Source organism: Zophobas morio, unplaced genomic scaffold, assembly GCF_036711695.1.
Source record: "Zophobas morio isolate AGI-343-1 ecotype UQ-CSIRO unplaced genomic scaffold, CSIRO_AGI_Zmor_V1 ptg000004l, whole genome shotgun sequence".
Classification (NCBI taxonomy): Eukaryota; Metazoa; Arthropoda; class Insecta; order Coleoptera; family Tenebrionidae; genus Zophobas; species Zophobas morio.
Genome location: NW_026972109.1, coordinates 13,688,979 through 13,708,865, shown reverse-complemented (window position 1 = coordinate 13,708,865; position 19,887 = coordinate 13,688,979). Strand labels below are relative to the sequence as shown.

At 35.3% G+C, this 19,887-nt stretch overlaps 1 protein-coding gene across 1 annotated transcript in view; it reads left to right on the top strand.

Annotated features, from left to right (window-relative positions):
- The window catches only part of LOC135142081 (TOX high mobility group box family member 4-like), a 207,163-nt gene that overhangs the window by 116,324 nt on the left and 70,952 nt on the right, over positions 1 to 19,887 (top strand). Inside the window, exon 2 of the mRNA XM_064073752.1 lies at positions 2,797 to 2,819. The gene's annotated coding sequence lies outside the window, so the exon portion shown is untranslated. The remainder of the gene's footprint in view (positions 1 to 2,796; positions 2,820 to 19,887) is intronic.

Below are 19,887 nucleotides of genomic sequence, written 5' to 3'. Positions count from 1 at the left end.
AAAAGGAAGATAAGGGTTTCATTCACTGCCTGAAAACGATTCAAAGTGTTGACAAATACTAGGCGGGTCGTGATGGGGATTTCGTACGCTACGGACGACCGGAAAACGTGTACGTTTAACCGTACGGTGTATTTAAAAGGATAGGGTCGGAGGGTGGATGTTGAAGGGAAGCGATTGTTTGGTGGATTAGAGGTGTTATTAAAATTAATTGACCGTTATATAAAACAATAACAGCGAATTTGTTGCTTAAATGTTTCGGTCGGTTACGAGGAAGTAGAGTGTGAAGTTGTTGCGCAACGGTATTGTTGCAATTACTTTCTTTAACAAAATAACAAATTAGCATTTTTCGAATAACTTTCTTTTGCTTTTTATGTAATTCGTTAACGGGGATCTTCGACATTTTTCGTACATGAAACTCTTAAGATTTTTTACTTTTATTTCAAGAATATACTGAAAACAGTTATTGAAAACACCAAAATATATTCATAATACATAATAAATACATTATTACACCCACAACCACACGTGTAGTGCAAAAACCAAATTTAGTGAAAAAAATTATATCCCGTTTCCATTTGTCGGTCGCTTGTCGACTGTTGACGAGTTTATTTACACAGTTAATCTCTGAAACTACTGGTTTGAGTCTAACAATTTGATGACGTTATTTCAAAATTTTGCTAAGTAAATACTATTTAAATTTTATAAAATAATATATTTCTATACCTTCATTCTGGATCGTAGATATCCAGATTCTTGGAAAAAATGAAAATTGTATGATAACGTTTTACAAGTTAATTTAGAAATTGCAAAACCTAATGCTCTGGAATCTTGCAACCCGTGCTACTAAATGTCCAATGAGTTAGTGATTACAGTTCAAATACCGAGTGAATGTCATATTTCGTTCTGGCAGTACAAAAAACATTTTCAAGTCGTAATAAAATTTTGATGAAAAATGAATTAATTTGCCCAGGAAACCAGAAGATAATACAGTAAAATAAATTGAGAAAACGGAAAAAGTGGAGTGGATGATAAAAAATCATAATAGATGTTATGGAAAAAATAAAGTAAAACGAAGATAAATACTTACAAAATTAGCTTAAATGAGAAATAAAATTAATCTTGAGTTTAAATAGTTAAAAATATTTGTATAACAAAAATCAAAATATGTAAGGATTAAGAAAATCAAATAAAGAATACTGGATTTATCGAAAATATATCAAAAGGCCATTAAAATGTTTATTCAGGGGAGCCAACTGAAATATGTCATACCGTGAAACGAACTCTTAAAAATGACTAACAGAAGCGAGAATTTTAAATTCTAAAAATACAATTTAGTTAGCATATATCATTATTATTAGTGGAAAATCTGTTAGCACAGCGCATTCCGAACTCTAAAAATATGAGTTGTCGCTGGTTACTTAGTTATAAAATATTTCCCAACAGCGGAAATTACCAAGTGTATGGTGTTATATTTCCACCACATTAGGAATTTTTGTAACAGAAATGATTAGCTGCATGTTTTTAATAAACCTGGAAGCAGTTTTTTCTTTGCGAATTGTACGTTATGCCTTTTTCAAGTTTGAATAAAGGAAATGTTCAAATGGGCTTTTATTAAACTTTTTTCATTTGTGTGCGCTCTTGATTAACGGAGTGGGTGTTGTGAAATTTTTATTCTTTTTTCTTTGTATCATTTTTTGTTATTAAAAATGCTCAAGTCGTTAAAGGATTGTTTGAAATTGTTCATCCACGATTTTCTCATTCGAGCCGAGTAGAATCCACGTCACCGCCAAGAGAAATTATCGGATAAACATGATTACGTGGTCACGAATAAGAAAGTGTTCGGAAAACTGAGGGTGACCCGTTCGATCCGGGTTCTTCCGGAGTTATCGATATTTCGTCTCGTAAAGTCGAGTGTAACAATAATACAATATCTGTAGATTGGGATTTGTGGGGTAAGAGGATTTCAGCCGATTGCTTATTACCGCGAAATAGATTCATTTGGATTTATATTTTGCTTTATTAATTGCTTCAAAATTGAGGCTAAATGGATTTACTACTACTTGACATTAAATTAAATTTTAATGCTTAATTATAATGTCTTCGTTAAATTTCTCATCAAGGCCCCGGATTACTCCGGGAATGGATTAGGTCGTATTTGTTATTCATTTTCGCTTTTATAACGCAACCCAAATAGGGGAACAGGTTTAGAGGCTTTGATCTAAGTTGTGTTAAGAGCTGGAAGTGGAATTTGTGTTTTTTTCAAATAACCAATTTGTCAATTTAATTAAACCGATTTGTTTTATTCCTTCTGTCCGGAGGCGAAGAGTTATTTATTGTGTTAATTTTTTGCGGGTCTTGACGTTTCCTCCGCGGGCACACTGTGAAAAATCGGTCATTCTTGTAAAGCGCGATTTTTCCCCTTCGCTTTCATTATTTTTTTATTATTATCATTCTCGTGAGGGATGAAAAGTTTTCTATGACGCAGATAAGTAATTAAGTTTGTTTTATATAAAGTTACGAGATCGTTTTGTTCGGGAAAATTTTAATGTAACGTTTCATTAAAATATCTGGATACTTTGCGAAGTAAGATAACAGAAGATGTTATTCATATGGAAAGGAACAAAATAGAAGTTGAAAAGTTATGCAAGGAGATTTATTAAAAAAGTTTTAAAATACACCATTATTTTTCCTTTGCCTTCTCCTTCGTCTACCGAGACTACAAATTTATCAAAATTTAATTACGCATAAATCTTTATTTCCTCCGTTTCAATGAATTTAATTCTGTTTTTTTTACAGGAATCCTGATCGACCCAATATAGGTGAGTTCATAATAATTGCTTCTTATTGTCGTCAACACGGACGTCTGGAAAATGAAATATTCGATTAGACCCAATTGCGAGGGACCAAATCTAATCTTTATTCCGTACACGAGTTGAAACTTGATTAAATTTGAAGATATTACTCCGGAACGAAGAGTCCTTTTTTATTTATTTATTTATGGTTATATGCGTTGCCTACAACGGGAGAATTGGACTTATTAAATTTATCACCGAATATAATAAAAGGGAGCATCAAAAAGAAAAAATGAAGAGGAACGATAAAATAAGAAGATTACTGCGACTTGCTAAATTGACCATTTACTCCAGCAACATAACGTCGTTCTTGATTGCTTTTTTGCTTTTCCCTCTAAAATTGTTGCATTATTGATTCAAGAAATCCCGCATCTAAACGTAATTTACTTTTTTTTTATTAAAAAAGAACCTCAGAAAGCATTAGCACAGGAAAAAATGCTAAAAGTCACGAAACGGAAAATCACACACCATTTATTTTTTTAATAAGAGCCAGTTTGGAAACCGCAACAAAACATCTGAATGAACTTCCCTGAACTTCGAACCATAACAGATACCGCATCTTATTTTAAACAAAGCTGTTTGTTTAAATGACATTGTCTATATCATTTATGAATTGTACATATTACTATTTATAAATTTTCATGACAATTTTAGAATTAGATAAGACTTTCTGATACAAAATCTACAGAACATTAACCAAAAGTTATCGATTTACTCTAAAAGATGACGTCATCAATTTCTCAGGGGATGACTATACAATTTTGTTTAGCACTTTCGTATTCTACGATCTGAAATTAGATATTATTTAAATGGCTTTATCGCTATACTCCTGGGATGAAAATAACAGCTGAATATCTTGTAGAAAACTAGTCAGCAAGCACCAGGTGCATAGGTTATAAAATTGTCTATATGTACGCTGCACTAAAATTTTATCCGATTTTGTGTATCGTAACACATTTCCCTTTCCGTCATCCCTTTGGTTTTTTTTGTTATGTTTTTGATGTTTCAATAAACCGCGAAAGCCCTTATTTAAAAACCACCCCGAGTAATGGTGCTTCAGTTCTTATTTGCGAGGAAGAGATGCATGTAACATGTCGTACATTACGACACCATAACCATTCAACTTTGTAGGCTCGTAAAGCCACTTTTATGCCCCTTTTACATATTTACTACCCTTTATTTAATTCCCATATTCTTAGCATTTTATACACCATAACCGACATAGTAGACAATACAACACGGTTGATGGCGAGCTCGAAACGTCACACATAATCGTCGTTTAATTGCGCCAGAAACCTTGAATTTTGCCATAAAACGGGCATTTTTCAATAGCAGGCGTCCAACTGAACACGACAGGGTGAAATAGGGGCAACACTCGGGTCTCGTGTCCACGAGATAAATCTCGCAGGACGAGAACTCGACGGCGATATTCCTATGTCCCATTCTCAGATAATAGAATAACAATCGGCCCAATAAAACATAAAAGATGGATACGGTAAGTGTGCAGAGACGCCCGGAATAAAATTTTCGACGCGATTTATCAGAAGTCGGGCGATTTTTTTTATGGCCGAGTATTTCCTCAGCTGCGAAACGTTGAGGAAGTAAATTTTAATTAGGTGTAAGTTTACACGGCGATTTATTGAAGCTGGCACACAAAAATAACATAAATCATTCGGAAACTTGCCAAGGAAAAATATCCGGAAAGCGATTAAAAATAAATTAAGTGCCGAGAAAGGGGTTTATAAATTAATTAGAGCTAAAAGGGGCAATGGAAGGGGGATTTTCGGCTGCTGGGTGGTTATGAAGATTCAATTATAATTTTTAAAATATTACCTCATTTTCATTATTAGGGGCGAAATTTTTAGCCATTTTTTTTCGCTGCTTAATTTTTGAATTTTTAATTTGGCCTTTATTGCTTACTTTATTGTGATTCATTTCTAGAGGATATTACGAAACGCTACAGCTGCAAGATGGTATTTCAAGATTTTAGCGTTTTACTCTTTGGTACTTACGGCACTTTAAAAAATGTTGCCAAGATTGTTTTTGTTCTGATGGACTTTTATTCTAACAATTATGTAAAAATGTATTCGTCGCCATTAATAATTTCCTAGTATTTTTCCTGTATTTTCATAAAATTATTCTATAAAATTGCCACTAGAATGTTTGCTTTTATGAACACCTAAATTTATAACAGTAAACTACTGGACCGAATATTGTCAAATTTTGCATGTATGTTAAGAATATCGTGTACATGGTGTTGAGGACGTGATTACAATTTTTTTTTTTCTAAAATGTGAGAATATGCATGTTTTTATTTAATAATAAAATTAGAATTATAATATTGAGAACATTTCGAGGGATTGGTGGCTTAATTAACTCATTCAAATGTCTACGTGACATTCTTTCGATATATAAACATGAACACTTGAACTTAAGCTTGTTATTGGTGCTGAGAGAATAATTTTCCCGTTGATTATCTGCTTTAATGTATTGTACATGCTAATTTTTTGTTTATAGAGGTTAACACAAAAACTCAAATCGCATTTTTTTTCATCAAAATCAAAACTTATGCGACACACCTCATTTGGTGTTTTCGAATCAACCGACTCGTATTTAATGAAGCGTTTAGTGACATGTGATTGGCATAGAGTCGGTCACATAGTAGTTTAATACCGCGTTAAATATTTAGCTGCAGTCAAATATTTAATTGAGATTCTAAATATAACAGCAGGTTTCTGTTGTAATTTAACTGTGTGTCTATATTTGTATCTGCATATTGTTCACCAGTTTTTCATAAACGATAAAGACAAACTGAATTCACGCTCACGTAATTAGTATGGAAAACGGAAAGTTATAGAACTGTATTAATTCTCGACGTATTGAAACTGTCTATCAAAATGGAAATTACATAGGACATTGTTTTAAAAGGCCATCGGCCACAGTATACTAGAAATAATGTAGCAATAACCAAATGCCAGTTAGATGTCATCTGTATAGAATTCTAGCAGCTTAAAAACTGTATTCTCTAAAGCAGTTTATCTGGAATTAATTTAAAAAATTGTAAAGAATGCGTCAATATTTGTATTTAGCAAATTTCGTTACGGGCCATGAACCATCCGGAGCGGGTATTTGCAGGATCGTCTAACCTTGGTCGTCTCGCGGATTCAGCCTCTGCTGTCTCATCGTCGACAATTTTTACGCGTTGACTTATGGTTGTTTTAGTCTTAGTATTTTCTGTATCGAAGTCAACCTAAATTTAAGTTTGCTCATAACGCTGCGTATAAATTTTAACGCTACATCGCGTGTTACCGCGAAATAGACTTTTTCAGTTTCGAGATAGAACAGTTTGTCATTTTTTTCCTTACGAAGCCTTCATTGATGTCTTGTTCGAAAACAAAAGCCGGAGAAAGTTGTAGGAAGAGATTTATAAATTGCCCACGGCGAAGAAGCTCAAGTCGACGTGCAGAAATTGCGCGATTTTTCCGATCGGTCATGGGTTTTAAAACGCGGATTCGTTGCAATCGGAGCTCGTGTCCGACAGCTTGCGTCGCATACTGAAAATGCAATTTATAAATTTTATTCAGAAATAATTGGTCAATTACCGCGAACTTTGTGTACGAGTACGCATACAAAGTATAATTATTTCAGTTGTCCCGGATTGTAATTGAAGTTCAAACATCAGGAATATAAATAATGATTTACGTATCCAACGAGCCGGAAACGTACCCCATTTAAAGCGCTCACAACTTATTCTATTTACTTTGCATTATTTCCCGTGTGCAAGAACTTTTCCAGTATTTTCCTATTTTCTTGCCAGTGTTCCGGTCTTTTCAGGCTCATATGTATTTTTCAATCTCCTACATACCTTCAGATATTAAACAGTCTATCTTATTTTCTCTGCCAAGAAATTTCATTATTCTGTATGATGATATATCTCTCGGTTCCCTTCTCTCTTTCCCCTCTTTGTTCGTTCCCTCTATTGCCCCTGCGAGACCGCCGCCGCCGCCGCCACAAAAACTTGACTCAATCTTTCGATTTTGGAAAATTTGCTCGGCATCGATCATCATTATTGTCAATCACAGTGACTTGTTAAAAATCGGTCGATGTTAGAAATTTTCCTGCAAGAGAAATTTTTGTTCTACCCGTGTACGGGGCGTATAAAGTATGAAAATTGAAATATAAGTGGTGTGAGGGGCAGGTGAGGCGGTCTATTTCCTTCCATAATACACACTTTGTATTCCGAACGAGTTTGCTTGAGATGGAAAAATATTATTTTCTTTACATCACTTCTTTCCGTAATAGGATGTCTGAAACGGGACGCATTCCCCGTATTTCTAAGGGCTAATTTCGCCGTTATTAGCCATTAAAAATTTGATCGGGCTCTCTATTATGAACGTTGTTTAATAATGTTTCTGTAATGACATCATTCTTGTAAGTAGAACAATTGTGTTTTAAATCATTTAATAACAACTTTCCAAGCAGACCGGTTCTTTAATAATATACTATGTGGAGTTTTTATTTTATAATGTAATAATGTTCTCCGCGCGCCGTGAAACTTCCCCCACGTCGTCGCACTCGGTCGCGTCGCCGCCGTGTTCCCAACGCCACTCGAGCCACCGGCATTTTATTAGATTTTTATTAGAATTTTATTTTTAGTCCATCAAATCGAGCAGGCTGTTTTATAATTTTGTTGCATTATTGCAACACTTCTTCACGTCTTCCTCCTCGTTGCCGCCCCACATTAAATATCCATTAGGGTAAGAAATTACTTAAGTCCATAACGTCCCGGCCGGGGGTCGCCGCCCCTCCCGGCTTGGTTTTTAACGCGGCATCCGTCCCGTCGGCGGCACCTTCGCCGTCCCGTTAATTGGTTCCGGCGATCGCGGCGCGGGCCGCCGCCGCCGGCCGCCGCCCCCCGAAATTTTCGGATCCAAATCTCGTTCTCCCCGGCCTGCTGCAAAATCCATTTCGTTTTAACTTGACGTTCAAATTGAATGTTTTGTAGTGAGGAGGGAGGCGGCGGCGGCGGGGGCGGCGTCGGGGGTGTCGATCTCGGGCGCGCGACTGCGGGGGGAAAGTGCTCTTGATAAGCGTGATTTAGCAGCCCCGGGGATATTGATTTTTACGTCCCTCAGCCCCTAACCCGCTCTCAGTTTTATATGTCTGTTTTCTTACTGTAATAGCTCGGTATGTTGCGCGCGCCATGTCGAAATGAAGAGAAAACAGCCAGCGGGACGCGAAGGGAAAGATGGTTTTCATTGGTGTTGTGTTTCCGCGGGACGGAGTGGGAGAAACGGCCCGTACGCAAATACGGCCATTACGGACGGTGACATCGGGACGCCGGAGGGCCTTCCTCCAGGAGGACTCGAAGATGTCGAGGGAATTGGCCCGAACGGGACACGGAAGGACGAGCTGTAGCAGGAAGGATCGGCGGCGAAAGCTGCCCCAAAAAAAACGGGGAATTTGTCACGTCGAGATGTTTCGGATAAATGTCTGAAGAGGGTCAGAGACTTTGGTAAAGAGCGGTTCACACCGGACGCCGCTCCATCAAATTTTAACGGCACGAGAAAATTAATTAAAGGAACACTAAATTACCAACGGCAAAATAATTGTAATTCACGACAAAATGACTTACACCATTTCAAAAGAGGCCAAAAGAACTACAAAGTAATCTTGAATCTGTCTAAATTTACATCGTAAACTTGACAACTGCTAATGCAAATCTGACTGTTCACAATAAATCCAAGACTCATGATTCCACGAAAAAAGGATCTCCACGGTAGCGAACAAAACGAAACAATATATGTAATGTAATTACTACAATATTTTCTAACAAAAAGTCTTATTCGTATTTATTCAGGACAAACTGTTTAACAGCTTCACGAAATTTGTTCCAACTCATTGTTTCAAAGCTAATTGGTCAGTGATTGTAAATATTAACGGCATTCTGTGAAATAAATATATGAAACGTAGACGTTTGAAATGCCAGCAGATTTAATTTGACTGTATTACAATACTTCCCTACGGTAATTATAGAACTGATATCGGAAAATAAACTTTTCTTTAAGGTAAGTGGCAGATAATAACAGCAATATCTTAAATATTAATGCGGAGATATTTTTACCCACTGTACTTGGTTCAATTATTCTAGGTGAAATTCTCGTATATATATTTTTTTAATCTAATTTTTATCGTTTATCTAAGTACGGAAACTACAATGTATTTCCGGTGTTTAAAATTGCCATAACTAATAATTTTTTTCGCAGCTTACTTATATTATCGAGAACAATAAAAACACAATCAAAGACGAATCTTCAAAAACCAATACTTGTCTTTGATCGTGTTTTTTATTGCTCCCCCGGCATATTATACTAATATTTTGCGTATAACGACTTTTTTACTAACAGAGATGCTTATTCTTGTAATTTTATTTCCTCGTCAAAAGTAATGACCACTTTTATTTATTTTTTTACTTCCCGAGCGTAAGCGAAGGAAGTATTGTAATCGAGTCCGCCGGCCGACCCTTTATTTTTACGTTTTCTCGACCATTCATGACTCCTCGAGTACGAAGAAATGAGTTTCTCGTTTCCGTCTGTCTATCTATCTTCTGTCCGTCTGTCTGTCTGTCTGTCTGCCGTCACGGATTTTTATTAGACAGATAATCTCCGAAAGTACTTGGCCGATTGTTGTCAAATTTTGTATTATATTTGGAATATGATGTAGATGGTAAAACGCTAATCAAAATTTGTCTGATAGTCGTCCCCAATAATGTGATGACGTCACTTCAAAATTGTATGAACATAGTAAATAGGTTTTAAATTGTGTAAAATAACATAGTCCTATACATGTAGTTTATGACTCCGTGTTGAATTTTTACCCGAAACGTCCAGATTTTTGGAAAAAAATCAAAACTAAAAATATAAAACAACATTTTGCAATCAAGCAGCTAAGACTGATAAGACTGACTTTGGCAAATGAGATACCATCTAAGAAAACAAGGGTGGGTGGGCGGGGCTACTACCTGCTAAAATAAGACTGATTTCGGCAAACCACATACCCTCTAAGAAAAAAGAGGGTGGGTGGGCGGGTGCTAAGATATGACTGATTTTGGCAAATGAAAGAAAATAGAGGGCGGGTTGGTGGGGCTAGTACCTGCTAAATTAAGACCGATTTTGCCAAATGACATAAAAAATTATACTTCAAGAAAATAAAAGTAACGATATTATCATTATCCGCGATTATTGAAATAAAGCAAAGCCGGGGTACCTCGAGTTGTTCCCTCTATTATTTAAAAGTATCCTCAAGGATATTATCACACCCAATAAAAAAGGACAGACATTTAATTAATATTGAACCACCCTTAATGACAGAATGATATCGCCTGTATAAAAATTAAATTACTATTCGAGTTATGAATTAGTTGATGAATAAAAAATAAGGAAATCCATAAAAAAGGGAAAATTAGAAATCGATATAACGAAATAAGCGCAGGAAAATCATCAATTTCGTTATTATCCATTTGTTTTGTTATTATTTTTGGATTAGAATGTGTTGGATGGTTTTTATAGACGGAAATCAATTTTGTTTTTATTGTAATTAAAGATAATATTAGATGTTGTTTGCTGCCAACTTACTTAATTCAGAAAAATATATGTAGTTTATACGTATTACGTTTAATGATGAGCACATAGAATGGTGTGTTAAAAAACATATTTTATAAGGTCCATTATTATCACACGAGTTTTTACAAAAACAACGAGTGTGACAATTACCTTATAAAATAGTTTTTTTTATGCTATTTTCTCTATTAAGGAAATTCCACGTCTTTATTTTGAAAAATTATTATAAAACGATGCTTTAAGAGTGTATTGCTTTCAATTCAGGTTTTTTGCTTCTGTGCTTCTCGTTAACTTTTTATAACACTTGGTATATTTTGTAATGAAAACGTTGCAATTACAAAATGATTACTAAAAGAAGTTGGTTATAATTTTCTCAGTTTTTGCTATTAAAAATTTGACGAAATTACATAAAATCCTGTATGCAGCACGAAGTAAAAGTATCTTTTGATTACATGGCGTGTTGTCAATAAACTCATGTTGGCCTAGTTATAAAAAGAAAGACCTCTGCGTAGCTGTTTAGTAATAACTAAGAACGTAAAACCGAAGTGTAAATTTAAAGAAAATGAATTTAGTTGAACTACTAAAAAATGAAGACAATACGTCCTGAAAACCCGTTCTAAGTCGCTTACTGCCTATTGACATTTGTAGTAAATGCTCTTTACGAACGAGTCCAACAGATTGAGACGAATATTAAACTGAATCTTTGTAAGGACAAAAGAAACTCTCGAATGTATCAGTCATTACGTTAGTAGTAGTTTCTCCACTTTTGTACATTTACATTGTCTAGACAATGTTTTATTCAACACAGTCAGTGCAATTTTGTGTTGACCACCTGATACATATTTCGATTTTGCCTTATTTACTTGTACTGTATATTCGCTGTGGAGGAACTACATAGCTCACGTGCCCCCATTAGAAGAACCTCTCGGGGCGAGCAAATCCTGGTAGATATCCCACCGATGGGCACTCGACCGAACTCGTGGCTCCTGAAATCGTTACTCACTGCGCTAGGTACACTTCTAAGTATCTAAGTGGAGGTAGATAATCCGCTTTCAGTTTAATAATGTGCTTAAAAGGGTCTTTTTCTACAAAACAATGAAAACGCACTTAACTCTTTAATGGTCTGGCTGTAGATAATGCGATAATAACAAGAAGTTTTCGCGGAACTTAGAAAAAAATGCGTTCTGTTGTTTTAGTTTTAATTCCTAATTATATTTAATGGAGTGCTTGGGGATGAAAGCTGGGGGGAAAGCGGAGATTAGTGCCCCTAATTTATAAGAAGCGCCATCGGGAGAAATTCGACTCACGATTCGTTAAAATATTTATGTTACAACCAGCTTTTTACGAAATTATTATCTTAATTTAAAAGAATTTATCTCTCGAATACCTTGTAAATGTATATTTATGTTAATAGTTGTTTCATTTTAAATATTATTTATTCTGCTAATTAACTGTTTCTACTTAATGATATTGAAATTATACATAGACACACGTTAAATATGTTAGATAAAGCATAATAGGGTAATTTATATTTGGTAAAAATGTTGCTTGTTTATTTTGGTTTCATTATAATTTCAAATTTTTTATATTTTGATCGATCTGTTTTGAAGGTGGCAAAAAACTTGTCGGTCATGTTTAAAAATGTTGTTTCGGAAATTATTTACTAAAAATAGCAAATTTAATTCATAATTACTATTGCGAAAAAAATTGTAAACGTCATAAATATCATTGATAGGTACGTACAGGTACAGGAACACGGAAAAGCCAACCTGAAAATTTTTCTAGAGGCCGCTGTTTTGCTTTTAATATATGTAGTTTATATATCACTTACGTGGTGACGAAGAGAATTTTTTATATTTAATTAATAAACCACAGCAGCTCAAAATGAAATTCTTCAAGCAGAATATGTGATGATGTTTTTAACAGATGCTGTAGAAATTCCCTTGAAAACGGTTTAAGAAAACCCAAGCATGTTTTGGTAATGAATATTAATTTTGAGAACAAGGGGATTAATTCTTCATTAATAGAAACACGTGATACCTTTTAAATAATGAAATTACTTGCCTGAAAACGTTAATAACAACAGTTACATTATTTATCATCGTCGACGGTGGAATCTTAACCAAGCCACTATTAATTTTGAAAATTATTTTTTAAGTGTATGCAGACTACCCTAGAAGGCACTTGGAAAGTTCTGTTGTAACTTGGTTAAGTGTGAATATACTTTTTTCTAATTCTAGAAAACGGAGGTAAAATCTGCGTAAACCTCCGTTATGAGGTATATTATAAAGCCAAAATCTCTGTTTAAAAACAGTTTAGTTTGATGGGTGCTGGATTTAATGCTAATGGAAGTTTAATTTTAACAGTGTAATATGTGTACGTTTTAAATGTACGTTGTCACTCAGTTTTATGAGTTGTAATAATGGAGGTCATGATGAATCTACTTACATATTTCTCATGTCAGCGATAATTTGCTTGTTATACTACTGTAGTTCTGTATTGATGGATTTCATAGAAAAACAATGATGAAAAGTCGTGTCTTTTTTTGTAGGAGATATGTTACTCTATTAAGAATAAGATGTCTCTTTCCATGACATCTTAATAACCTTGTTATATAACCAAATTAACCGTTTAAACGCCTACATTGTTTCTTGTTTTGCTAAATAAGGACTATCTGCCCGTAGGTCTTCTATGCACTCAGTGCATAACATCATTTTACTATTACGAATATATATGTTGTCGTCGGTGAGAAATTCGCGCCCCGAAGAACTTACTGAACAATTTCTAGTTGTAAATAATATGGAATTGTGTCTACCCACACGAAAAAATGCATGAAGTGCTGAAATTATTGGGTATTTTATATTGTAAGTGACGAATTTAATGATAATTATATAGTATATATTAAACCGAAATAATAATAAAAGAGATTAATCCAAATAGTCGAATTAGTTCAGATTTTAATTAATTGTTATTATTTTAGCAGTAAATTTACTAATAACTCTTTCTCCAACTAGTAAATCAAAAAACATATACTCTGCTACCCATGTGTTGTGGTGTTCCGCAGAACTCTATATTAGGCCCGTTGTTGTTTCTACTTTACGTTGACTATATCTTGTAAGGAATTTGCTGTTTTTGCTGATGATACCACACTACACATTACATTTCTACTTCACCAGATATCTGGAAACAGTAATCGCTATTACTGTGTCAAATTTGTTAACCGTGTTTCTGCTGAAATAAAAACACTGAACTTTTGGGCATTTACAAAGGATTAAACAAATTTTTGTGGAAAATGCGTTTATTAATCGCTCAGTAATGTAATACTTTCAAACTTTTTAAAAGTTTGGAAGTGAGCTGTTACACACTTCACTTCCGTCTCAAGGGCGAAGGTGACATATGTCAATTTCCATCCAAAAAAACATCAAAAATTGTAATGCTCGTCAAGTTATAAATGTCCATTTTAGCATTATTTTTAAAACGATTGTGAACAAGTTATAATACTTGAAAATCCCCGACACAAAGAAATTAATCCTTAAAAAGTCTGAAACTGGTTGAGATTCGTTGCGACGGTCGTCGTACTATCCCTAGCTTTGCGCGAACCGAGCTAATTCCTATACTAACTGCGTTATGATAACCTGATGATCTTGAAATGGCTGAAGTGATTAACATCAGGCTAGCTAAGAACCATCCCGATTAAACCAGCTTTCAAATAACAAAAAAAGCGTTGAAATCGGTTCATTCCTTTGGAAGTTACAGTGCCACAGACAGACAGACAGACAGACAGACGGATAAAGACTTCGAAGTAATAACACTCCTTCATAAGAATATGAATCCCCAATGTAGGAAAAATCCTAAACGAATAATTACTGACAGAATAGCTTCATTATAAAAACGTCATCTATGAGAATAAGCCTACTTGAAATCCACACACACAGTTATTGCTTTTCTTTCTTTCACACTATGAGACTATGAGAACCAAGTTATTCATCAAACTGCCCTCGTAAGATTAAACCAGCTTTCAAAAACCGCATTGAAATCGGTTCATACCTTTGGAAGCTACGGTGCAACAGACATCAGCTGATTATTTTGAAATGTCTGAAGTGATTATCATCAAACATAGTTAAGAACCATTCCGATTAGACCAGCTTTCAAACTAAAAAAAACAGATTGAAATCCGTTCATCCTGTGGGGAGCTACGATGCCACAGACAGGCATCTTTTCCTTCGAAAGGAATGAAACACTTTCCATCTCGGTATGTATATAACATATTATTTACTCGAGGAACTCGTTTCATTTATGGATTCTACGAAATCTTTACAGCCGAGCGTTTTCACGAAGACCTCTCTACTTCTTCCCCCGTAATCGCATTTATATTAAGTATTATTCAAAGTTTTGAACGTAAAGAATTGTATACAGTTATTTCTTAGATCTAAGTAAAGTGTTAAATTTTGCGATGTTTGTTTTCTCACAAGTACGAACAATGTAAAATATATTTAAAACAGATGATCAACGGAAAAAAGGGCCTCTCGGTAATAACAAGTTTTAACTTCAAGTGTTTGTTTATACATTGGAAGAATGTCACGTAGAAATGTGTTTGATTTGAATGAGTTTGCTGGCTGAAAAGAGAGGACCAACATTATTAATTAAGCACAATCGAACAGAATGTTCTGAATATTGTTATTATAATTCTTATTAAATAAAAACGTGCGTATTCTCTTCTTTTCGAGAAAATGGGGTGACTCGTTCTTTTGATTGATCAATGCAAAGTTTTTTATGACGTCATAAACATAAATAATACATTGGGCGAGAGAAAAAGAGAAGAAAGAAACGGCCAAGTTGGCATCGAACGTGCGACCGCCAGTCCGCATGCTGACGCCTTAACCGCATGGCCACTGATGTTTATATACTCAGTTACTCATCACTGTAATTTCTTTTGGGAACATTGGGTCGTTTAGGGAAAAGCTCAAGGCGAATTTGTATACCAGAAACAACATAGAATTCTTTGAAATGACGTTATCAAAGCATTGGTTAGCCATCTAGATGATATTTCTGATAGATATATATAAACTTTGACAACAATCGATCTACTAGTTTCGGAGAATACTTGTCTCATAAAAATCGACACAGACGCTGGACCGACCGACCGATAGACAGATAGACGGAGATGGGAGACTACATTTTTCGTACTCTATGGGTTATAAAACGCCGAGAAAGCATAACAGTGCATAGTCTTCAATATTACTATTTCAGGTGTATCTTGTACTCTATTAATTATGGAGTTCCACAAGGGTCCATCCTTGGTTCATTACCATTTTCCTACAGCAGATGTGGCTAGCACTTTCCGCAGACGACGTTTACTAAATACCTATCCAGCTTGTATACTTATGTATCGACATTTACAATCTATTTGTTCATATTTTATGTATATCATTGTTACAACACAGGACATCAGGATATCTGCTTTAAAAAAATTACGGTTCAAATTACTTTTTTTCAAATTTCTGAATAATATACCTATAGAGTTAGGAGTATAAAATATCCTGCTACAATGTTTTTAAAACATATTTATCAAAACATATTTCATGGTGAAAGCATTATTATCAATCGGCGAATTTTAAATAATAAATTTGATGACCTTATATTACAGTTTATTATTATTACTGACAAGCCGAAAGTTGTGCTTCTCTTTGGTTCACCTTCCGAGTTCGAAACAACCTCATTGAAAATAGTCAAGTTACCTGATTTTCATAATTTCATTGTCAAATTACCCTTCCGCCCCAAGACGCCCTTAAATTGCCCCAACAAAACCCACCCCTTTTTGCCATTTCGCACCCCATCCATCCGTGTGATCTCTGCAAACGGGCCGTTTCGCGTTTACACATCAGAAAGCTCTCCGCCTCCGGTTCCGTCGTCCGGAAGAGTCCTTATTTTCCGGCGATCGGATTCGTGCGGCGGTAAACAAGCCGTAAGGGATCACGGAGGACAAGTGGCGGGCGGTGTCGGTCGGTGTCACGAGGCGTGGGGTCGTCGTCGTGTGCCAGAACGTGGAACAAGTGTATCAACACGTAGTAGTGTTGGCGCGTGCCACACCGACCAACCTAACCGATCTCTGCCCATTTCCGGCCGTGTGATCCCCACGGCGCCGTTTTCGAGCCGTCGGGACGTCACGCTCGTTCTCGCCGCGGCGCGTCGCCAAAACACCGCCGCTGCCGCCGCCGCCCCGCTCGACACGCCGTGGGACGCCGCCGACACGCCGGCCACAATTAACACCCCAGATAATACCCGAGGCGGCGGCCGCACTCTCTGACACATCTCTGCACAGGGCGACATTCCCGTCTACACGTGCTCGCAATCCGGAATCGAAAATGCTGGTGGAAGGATCGCGATTCACGGGAAAAGGGTTTTCGAGGGTTTACGAGCACAGATTGATTTTAAATTGTGACATTGCTGATCTGTCTTCACAAGTCAAATATGCTATTTTTGTTGGTACCTGCGTTTATTTCAGGGTTGATCATCCGGCTCGAAGGATCGATTGTCTTGAGTTAGGTTTGAGGTGGTCAGTTCGATATCTTCAAGTAATAATATTAATGAACTGGCTCAAACTTAATGAGGGTTGAAAAAAAATTGTCATAACGTTGCACATCCTATTTGACAAAGAAGTAACAAAAAGCTAGAGCAATGTCTTGTTTTGACTATGATTGAGGACTGATGCGTTTATATCTAAGTAGTTGAGTCATGGTAAGACTAGAATTATTTTATAATTTATTGGTCATTTAAAAACTAAATAACATTTTCAAGAATACAAGCGGCTCTGATTTTAGTAAAAGTATCTGAAATAAAACAGATTTTTACTTCCCGGCGAATGACTGAACTCATATTTTTTCTCGGCGTTTCATAACCTCTAGAATATAAAAATATTGGTGGAAGGTTATTTCGACAGAACTTCCCTCGCTTCTGAAATACAATAATACAAATCCAGCTTTTTCGAAAAATTATAAAATTTGATTATGAGAACCCTTATAAGTCAAAATAAAGATATGTATGTACGTTAAAGTAAATGTAAAGAAGCGTGCTGAGCGTACGTTCCAAATGAGTTTTCCCTTAACAAAGTTTTGTGATGACGTCATCAACATTTTTCCAAAGACACGTACGTCACTTTGGGTAGGTGCAGTGTAATACTGATGATAACAGTATTGTATTTCCAAATTTTCGGGAAAACGGAGTGAGCCGTTCCCGATTTAATCAATAAAATAAATTAATTCATTCATTAATTTTTATGAGTCACCCTGTATTAGAAATTTAAAAACTTTTAATGCGATGATAAATCACAAGTATAAACTCATCATATTTTGCAGATTTTGGATAAGATTTATTCGGCAAAATTTTGAGATGACATTATTAATTTTCTGGCAGGGCGACACTGATTTACACACCACAAGTGCAGGACTATTTTATTTTAATAAATTAAAAAAAACTTTTTGTTATGAATTTTGGAAATGACGTTATCCCATTGGAGGTGGGGATAATTAGTCAAATTTTAGTTAGCATTTAACCATCTACATGATATTCCTAATATACATACAAAATATAACAACAATCGGTCTAGTAGTTTCAAAGATTACTTGTCTAATAAAAATGGATACGTCTGTATGAAACAAGTGGTCTCCCGTTTCTGTCTGTCTGTCTAGACACTTTTTTCATACTCTGGAGGTCATAACACGTCGAGAAAACATGAAAGTGGCAATTCGGCCGATGGACTCGATTACTATACTTCCTTAGCTTAATCTCGGAAAGTAAAAATTGGTCAAAAGTCATTTCAACAGAACTTCCCTCGCCCTTAAAAAATCCCACTTCTTTAATAAACTCTAAAATTTGATTTTGCGATTTTCGTTTTATGATAGCTTCTAATGTAAAAACCAGTGGAGTAATGAACACCCCGCCAGCCCTTGTGCCGTAAACGCTCCAATTTCAAGGGGGTGCAGTCCGTATAAGTGTGGACAGCATGAAATATGATTATTTGAAGGAGATAACAAAAAAATGTAGATATTCTTAATTTCTCAGTACATGCTTAACTTCGACTTCCGATGTTTATACATCAAAAGAATTCTACTATTAGCACGTTCAGATTACAGGCATTGGCTGTCCAAAGGAAATGAAATATGATTTTTCTCATCACATTCAGTTTTTTTTTTTTTTCCTAAAAATTGTACGAAGGCGGACCAGTTTTGATTAATAATTTACCATGATTACGATAACCTTAAAATGTTTGCAAGATTCCACAGCATTCGCCTTTCGAAATTTCAAAGTTAAATTGTAAAATATTGTTATATAATTTTGATTTTTTCCCAAAAGATGTAAAAACTTAACACGATTTCATAAATCACACATACAGGAACATGTCATTTTATAAAATTTCTGCAGAATTGTAAAATGACGTCATAATGGGGGGGGGGGGGCATAAACGAATGAATTTTGATTCACGATTTGTCGTGCCTCCTATAACCTTAAAACGTTTGAAGATTTCAGAGCATTCGGTTTTGTAATTTCAAAGTGAAACTATAAAATACAATTTTCAATTTTTTTCCAAAAATTGGGATATCTATGGTAAAAATTCGACACGGATTCATAAATTACACATACAGAAATATGTAATTCTATAAACTTGTAAGAACATTTATTCGACAAAATGATATCATGACTTGAGGGAAGGGCATAAATGGAAAAAATGCGTACGATTACGTTGTAGTTTCAAAGCTAAATTGCAAAATGCTGGTTTTAATTTTTTTTCCAATTTTATAAAATTTACTAAAGTAAATTTTGGAGATGACGTCATCTTATTGTTGGTGAGGATGATCTGTCAAATGTTGTTTAGCATTTTACCAACTACACAACATTCGTGATACACATATACAATTTGGCAACAATCAGTCCAGTAGTTTCGGGATTATCTGTCTAATAAAAATCCGGGCAAACGGCAAATAGACAAACAGACAGAAAGACAGGCGGAAACAGGAAAGCTATTTTTTCCTACACCACAGGTGTAGGAAAAAACAACAACGTCGAGAAATCGTAAAAGTAGCCAGTCGTCCAATTGGAGTTGATTACAATACTTTCTTAGCTTACTAAGCGTAAGTAAAAATAGGATCCTTGTTTCCGTCTTTCATCATGGTCTGTTGGAAATTTTATTAGAGAGATAATCTGCGAAACTACTGGACTGATTAATGTGAAACTGTAGACCTATTTTAGGAGTATCGAGTAATTGGTAAAATACTTATACCGAAATTTATTTATCGGCTTATCCCCAGCACCCATTTGACGTCAGTTCAAAATTTTGCAGTGTCAGATTACTTAAATTGTATAAAATAACGTACTGTTATACATGTGGTCTATGAATCTGCCTTTATTTTATACTTTTG